Genomic DNA, 7,836 nt, shown 5'->3' on the forward strand with positions numbered 1-7,836 from the left:
ATTTATGCCAAGAGAACTCTATGTGTCCCAGAATACTTTCTCAGCACTCAACTAGGCATCTGACAATTTTCTCTTTCTTCCTCTTTACACACAGCTTCAAGGTCAGCCAGAGGTGAGAGCTCAGGACCTTCTCTGGCCTTCCCTGAGTGTGCACACAGACAAGATCATGTATGCAGTACTGACATGTGCATGACCTTCTAGATCCCCAGGGATGTGTCGGACCTTTTCTAAGCCCTTACAAATATCTCATGCTCCAGGTTTTCTTTTTAAGCTCTTTGGTTCATTTGCCCCAACTGTTATTGATGACCTCAGGCAACTGAAAAGTTAAAACATGTGCCTATAATTGCTCACCAAATACCCCTGGGGAGAAGGCCCATTGCACTGAGCAACCTCTGAGTCAGATCAAGTTCAGACGCCTTACAAGTGGGAAAATTCCAGGGAATCATAAGATAGGTCAAAGGACAATAGTTCTTTAGAATGGGCATGGGGCTGTGCAAGAGCGCAGTTCTGCTGTGGAGGCTGCCAGGCTGCCTTGAGAAGGTTGACTTTTATTTTACAAGATGACTGTGAGTCTAGGAGCAAAGGACAGGAGTACACAAGTTAAAATGCACTAACCCCAATCGCCTTAGTAAAATTAGCCACTAATTTTTTAATCAACACTCTTCAGGCTACTCCAGCCTTTTGGTTAATTTCTAGAGTTTTTAAAAAAATTAATTCTGAAAACTTTTGCCAATTTTTCATTGCTTTTATGGAGAAGAAAACTTTTGAAGTTCATTGCTTTGCTGTCTTCATTGATGTCATATTTTTAATACATAAATGAAATGACTGTACTGCTTTTATTAACCAACCTGACTTGACAGCTCTGTTGCTGTAGGAGTCTGCCCTTGACCCTTGGTAACTGTTTACCCCTCTTGCCTCAGTTTTCATGCCCCATTTACATGGGTGAACCCCTAAAATAAGAGTAAAATATGTGCTTTCCGGCAGCATCAAACTAGTGTGCACACGAGCACCATGACTATTTGTGTAGAGAAGTTGTAGAGCATGATACTCACTACGGGAGAAAGGCAGCACCAGGGACATCATCCTACTAGACATGCCAGTTCCCAGGCCCTGTCCTGATAGTCAAGGCAGAAACCAGGAGTGGAGCCCAGGTAACTGCTTTAACAAAGGCTTCAGGGGATTCTTATGCTCATTAAATGGAAGAACCAGCAGAAAGAAGGAACTGCTAAATGTTCTATTGACCTGAGCAGGATTCTCTGACTCCACCACGTTCAATGCTCTTGGGTGGGTCGATGCTTCCCAGATACAGGTCTATATTCTACCAGGTCAATGGGGTTAATGCATACTCAGGAATCAGGTGGGACTTTTGATCTGTTTTTTTTTTTTTAATTTTTGATACCTGGGTTGCCAGACTAACTTAGAAGTTGCTTCTTTTCTTGATGGTTTAAAAACAAATACATAATTTCTATATGTTATCATAATATTAAGTGGATTTTATCTTTTACCTAGTTCCTCAATTCATCTAGAAATCATTTTGAAATTTGGTATAAAGGAATGTATTTACACTTTTTCTTCTAAATTATTAGTTGTCTGTCCAAGAATCACTTATCATATGTTAAAAATTCAAGTAACTCAAGTGCTTTTGGATTAGTTTCTGGACTGGGCTCTGTTTGGCTTATCAGTTTGTCTGTTCCTGTGCCAGCATCTTATTGTTTTGATTAAGTAGCTCTAACAGACATTAAAACATCTGGAAAATAAGCCGCCTGTCATGGTGTTTTCCCCAAAACATTCTCAGAAATTATCAAGTTTACTCTCCCATATGAAATTTATAATCAATTTGCAGTTTTAGGAGCAAAGCCAGGATGAATAGCCCCCATTTAAATTCTGATTGGAGTCGCATCACATTCCCATGGATTTGAGAAGCTTTTATGTTGTTGTCTTTCTATTCAGGGATATGACTTGTCTCATTCACCGAAATCTGGTTTCATGACTTCAGTAAAATATTAATACTGAAATGTAAATGTTCCCGTCTTAAAATTTTCTTGATAAATGTATTTTAAACCACATATAGCTTCAGTAGTGGTCATAAATGAAATCCTTCAGCATTTCAATTTCAAAATGCCTATTCCTAGTGTGGAGGAAAGCTGCTGAGTGTCTCAAGTACTTATATGGTGACACCTTCTTATGATTTTTTTTTTAAAAAAAGAAAATTAGTTCTAAAAGGTTTTCTTTAACTACATCTCCTGCACTTTCTAGGGATAAAATCATATTATCTGCAAAAAGTGATGATGCTTCCCCTCTTCTCCTGAGTTTGCACTAGTTGCTTGATTCTGTCAGACTAGAGCTGCAAAGACTTCCCGGCAGTCTGCCCTGGGGCGGGTGGACACACTGCCCCTGGCCTGCTTCCGGCCCTAGTAGGAGTGCTTTTAGGGTTTCATAACTGATATGTTTCATGATGACAGCGGATGAATTATTTAAGCATTATTCTTGTTGATTTTTTTAAAGTTTTTGTTTTATCTAAAGTATTGAGTCAGAAATTTTACTTTACTTTAAATTTTATCTATTGGATTTTCTTCTGGATCTGATATGATTATTCTTTATTCGTTTATTAATACATCTAATTACATTTCTATATTCTCTTTTTTAAAAAATTTCCCCTATATTGGAAAAATTCAAAAGATAAAGCATAAAGAAATTAGACCTTTCAGCACTGAGAAAGCATCAATTCTTACAGCTGTTGCTGACTGGTACAATACCCTCCCATTGACTACTTACCAAAGAAGACTAAGTAATCAAATTGGGGGTTAAGGGAAAAGGATCAATTCACACAGAACAAGTCACATACAGTAAAATAAATGTATAACCTTTACTATGTTCTAAGTTATATGGGAAGGCACAAACTACAGAAGACAAGGAAAGAAAGCTTTCCTATTTTTAATAACACTGAGGCACAGACTCAGAATCCAGGTAAGGTACCTGGGGCTATAAACAGTTATTAAAAGAATCTCCATTCCATGTCACAGATAGTTAACTCCTTAATGCAACATCCATCTTGATGAAATTTGAGTAGTGTATGCTGATATGCATAATGATCATACTCCAAGAAAAATATATCTAATATATTCTAAGGGTTTTGTGGAAGTTGCTGCAAAACAAAGAATTTGAAGTAAATAATTATAAAATACAAAAATTAAAAAACAGGTTTTTTTTCCTCCAAATTCCTGGTTTAATAAGGACTTGTTTATTTTGAGAAAAAAGGTCCCAAACATCAGGCTGTTCACATAAATAACCCACAGTATCAACTTTAGAAAACAAATAAAGACTATTACACTAATTATTCTTCTAGAGGATGCATTTAACATGCCAACTCTCATTCACAAAAATACACTGTTACATTTGTGTTGAACAGCCCCGCGCAGGACTATTATGTGGGGGATAACACACATACCTCTAAAACTCAAAGCTGCTCTCAGGTGCTACAACGAAATGAGATTGCCTTTGCAGTTAGGGAAGCCACTACTGAAATCATGTATAAATGGAAAGAACTGTACTCCCTGCATAACAAGAGATTATTTTGGAGACAGTTGATAAAAACCACACATCCTTTTTATTGTTAAGTCATAAAGAGGTATCAAAATTAAAAGCAAAAATCACAGGGTAAGACTTAACAAAACTACTAGGAGCGTCAAGGGAAGTGAAATGGGACTAGGCGCAGGGCAATATGAATTAATGAACACGGGAAGGACAAAGATAGGGAGAACAGTGAGCACGTGCTGAAGATACTAGGGGAGAGGATCTGGTGAAATTTTGATCTTAAGACAAGCGCCTAGGTAAAGAAATAATGGGCAAGATTTCTAAACCCCACTATGTGCTGAAGAGTCATCCTCGACATTGGCGCCATCTCTGTCATCCTCTCCTTCTTCTGCCTCTTTTTCACCATCCTTGATCAACTCCAGCTGGTCATCCCCCATCTTCATCATCATCATCATCATCCAGTAGATCCCCCTCCTCAGCAGAGTCGTCTGCTCCCCCCTCAGACTCCATCTTCACATTAGTTTCTTCTTTCTTCAGGGCGCTGCTGCTCTGCTCCTCTTCCGACTTATCGTTCTTCGTCTCTACTGCCGGTTTGCTCTGCTCCTTTTCAATTTTTTTCCAGACTTTCCAGAAGAGAATCCACTTTTTGTTTTATTTGGGTCAGCTCCTTCTTAATGGCCTGAAGGTCATCTCTTTTCCACTTTCCAGACTTGGAAGAAGATCCCCACTGTCCACTCTTAGAGTTGAAGCCACTTTTGTCCCTTCGGGAGGTGTTTCCCTAGCAATAGGAGGAGGAGGAGGAGGAACTCGTGCTGGGTAACTCTACATCCTGTCATAATAATCACGTTGGAAATCATAGTCCAAGTCAAAAGAGGAGCTGAGTAGAGGGGACCGAGAGGGGTGTTCTGGTACTGACCCGTACATCTCCGCTGCAGATCGTTTCACACCTGCCTTTCCTCTGTTCACTTTTGGCTCTGCAGCCAGATTCATAACTAAAACCTGGCCAGCAATCATTCTGCCATTCCTCTCCTGCTACAGCAGCCCGGGCATTTCTCTCATTAACATACTGGACGAAGGCAAAGCCCTTATGGACAGAGCAGCCCACAATTTTTCCATACTTGGAGAAGATTGCTTCCACATCAGACTTCTTGACCACCAGAGTGTTTAGATTCCCCATGAATACACGGGAGTTCATGGAGTGTGGATCTGCCTTGTTGGTAATGTTGCTAGCCATCGTGTTTGATAAGGTTCCTCGCAAAGGCGGAAGAACATCCATCACCCAGGAAGGGTGTGCGTCTGATCCGAAGGCCCCCCTAGCTCCAGGTCATCCTGGCTGATGCTGCTCCAGGCTGGGCATCCATGTTGCTGCAGCTTGTGGTTTGTGAGGGGTAGTGCACAGGAAAAGCAGGATGGGATTTCAAGGGAAACAGGAGGAAGATGGTGTAGCTGAAGATCAAAAAAATCTCACTGTAAATTTGCTGAAGTGCACACCAAGTTGCATCCTTATGTTTAAAATGTCTTTATAGAATCATTTTGGAATGGGAATGTGTGTGTTCTGGAAGGGTGGGGGAGGGAGGTTAAAAATCAAAGCTGAGCTCCACTGAGTAGGGATGGGGTTCGCCTTGCTGCCCTCAGCAAAGATCCACTAACTTATATATTTCAAGTGATTTGTAACCAGGAGGGGGAGGGAGAAGAGATTCGATTCTGAATCTCCTACTCCCAGATTCTATATGAAGAAGTCGACCACTGCTCGAGGTCAGCAAGGCGGCCGCCACCGCTCAGCCTTCGTCTCTTCACAAAATCACATTTCTATATTCTCTAAAGTTAAATCATTCCAAAAATGTGAAATAAACATTTGTGAAGAAGGTACCATAAATAAAAATTAAATGGTAACTAAAGAGACTGAAAGAAAATATTTGCAACACAATACATAGAAACTACATGCTATATAATATATATGTGGCATATATTACACATTACAACATGTAATATAGTGTGATCTCTACCTATTAATTTAAAAACAGAAAATGGGCAAAAGGCATAAATAGGCAAAATAAAAAAAATACAAATGACCAACAGATATGTGAAAATATGCTGAGTTTAATAAATTTAAAGATGAAAATTAAAATGAGATTTAGTTTCATTTTTCAAAATGTGAACATGAGAAATGACTAATGACATAAAATATCAGAGAGGATGTAAAAACAATGGTGTCTTCATATATCTGTGGTACAATCGTTATTTTTATAACCTTTTAAATGTAACTTGATTTTATATATTAAAGTTTTTAGTATGCACATATGATCATCTAGAATCTTACTGCTAGGAATCTATAGGAAATCCACAATGAGAGGTGGTAATGATAAATTGGGATTTTCACTGCTACATTGTATATTGTACTACAAGCAACACTATACTTTCAAATGTATATGTATGAGGCTTATTAAGCAAATTGTAGTGCATCAACACAGCACCACAGAACACGCCTAGGGGCAATCAACAAGAAAGAGTGTGCCTGAGTTTATTGTACAGTTCCTTCCTTAGCGTAAACGTGCTTTGCTGCTGGTATGCATAGAGACCCTGGGAACATGCTTTAGGACAATCAGGATCAGACCAGATTACTGGGTGTAAGCAACAATGGCTAATTCCAAAACAGGAGCGGATTGGGGAGATCATGGCATTCTTGAGATACCAGAAGAATGAATTTTGTCCTCAGCCATGTGCAAGGCTTGTAGGACCTTCTCCATCACAGCCTGGAGCACTGTGGTTTGTACCGTGGCATGCTTGGCCCCTGCGGCTTCTCTGCACCAGGTACTGTGTAGACAGGCACTGTCACCTCTGAGAGTCATGCACCTCTTCCAAAAGTGCATTACAGTGGAGGCACCTTCCTTGGGCTGATCATTTCCAAGAGGAGACTGGTAGATGAGGATGAGCTTAGTGGAGCCTGGAAACTTCTGGAACTCAGCTCCAAGTCTCTTGGCTCTGCCTCGGGGAAGTGGGACTCACGGGGCTTTAGATTCCTCAGACACATCAGCAGTGTTCAGGAGTGCTGAGAAACCCCCAAAGTGAAGGGGTCTAACAGAGACAGCTTTGCACTTAAGTTAAACACGGAGCATCTCTGACGGTGGAAGCCGAGGTACATTGTGACTGGGATTCCATCACGGACCTCCAGGAGCACCAAGCACCCTGGGGTGGAATTATTATTGGCATCAGATCAACAGTGGCATCAGATTTGCCATTTTAGGTTGGGAGCCATTTTATCTAAAGGTTCCAAAGTTTCAATTCTGAGGCAAAGCTGCTTAACATGAAGAACATGGGCCTGCTAAACCAGCAACCCCACTGTAGCTATGACGCAACTCCTGAGCAGATTATGAGAGTCCTCCTGCAGGCTATAGAGCTGCTCTGTGAGTGCCTACACACAGCTGCTCCCCTCGAAGGGACAGCCTTGTCGGTCTGCCTTGTGCTACTGAAAACAAATCTCTTGTGTGAGATTCCAGTGAGTGGCATGGTCTCTAGACTTTGCATGGACTCTGCGAGTGTCCTTGCGGTTATAACTTGTGGTGCTGGGGCTGGGGTATATTTGTGCATGTGTGCAAAGCGTGTGTACCTGCTGTGTGCCTGTGTGAGTGCACATGTAGGTAATGGGTGTGTGTCTGTAGTGGAGTTTTGCTTTTGTTTTTACTTCTTTGTACTTTTAGGTAATTTTCAAATACAACACTAAAAATAATTAAGATAAGCTAATTGAGATTTTTCTAATTCCACAATTTCCAAATTCTACTAAACATAATAAAGCATCATGAGACTCAATACAAAAGCTTTTCAAAACGCCCTATTTCATTGATGTAGGACACAGATCACTGAGAACAAGGGGCCACCCTGGGGTCTCTGGAGTGAGCATTCGCTTGTGGAGCAGCAGGACCCAGCAGGACCTTGGCCAGTCTTGAGTAGACGGTTGAGGCCCATCCCGGATCTCAGGGTCCCCATTCCTGTGCCAGCTGGGGCGGGTTGAGATCCACAGTTGGCTTTCAGCTCTTTCTAACTGCCCATATAGATGGCGGGTTTCTCGTGTCAGCTTACTCTTTTACCCACGTTCCCTTCTAAAGTAACCCACTTTCTATATATGGGACCCCAGGCAAGAATAGGATTGGGCTGTTACTGTCATGGGATTCCTGTGAGCATCCAGTAAAATACTCCAGGAAGATACCAGGCTTCTCATGTGGTGAACCATGATGGGTTTTATCAGCTGCCCTGGCCCCCTTCTTAAGAGATCAATCAAGTGGCATTCCTGAGCAAAGCCTGCCG

General features: G+C 41.2%; 1 pseudogene across 1 annotated transcript; it reads right to left on the reverse strand.

Annotated features, from left to right (window-relative positions):
• Positions 1-3,218: 3,218 nt before the first annotated feature.
• LOC101978626 (heterogeneous nuclear ribonucleoproteins C1/C2-like) lies at positions 3,219-4,810 on the reverse strand (annotated as a pseudogene). Its single transcript, XR_013424486.1, has 2 exons — positions 4,451-4,810; positions 3,219-4,411 (listed from the first exon to the last, which is right to left on the reverse strand). The product of XR_013424486.1 is annotated as a heterogeneous nuclear ribonucleoproteins C1/C2-like (transcript).
• Between the last annotated feature and the right edge of the window lie 3,026 nt (positions 4,811-7,836).

This window comes from Ictidomys tridecemlineatus, chromosome 1 (genome assembly GCF_052094955.1).
Source record: "Ictidomys tridecemlineatus isolate mIctTri1 chromosome 1, mIctTri1.hap1, whole genome shotgun sequence".
NCBI classification, from domain to species: Eukaryota; Metazoa; Chordata; class Mammalia; order Rodentia; family Sciuridae; genus Ictidomys; species Ictidomys tridecemlineatus.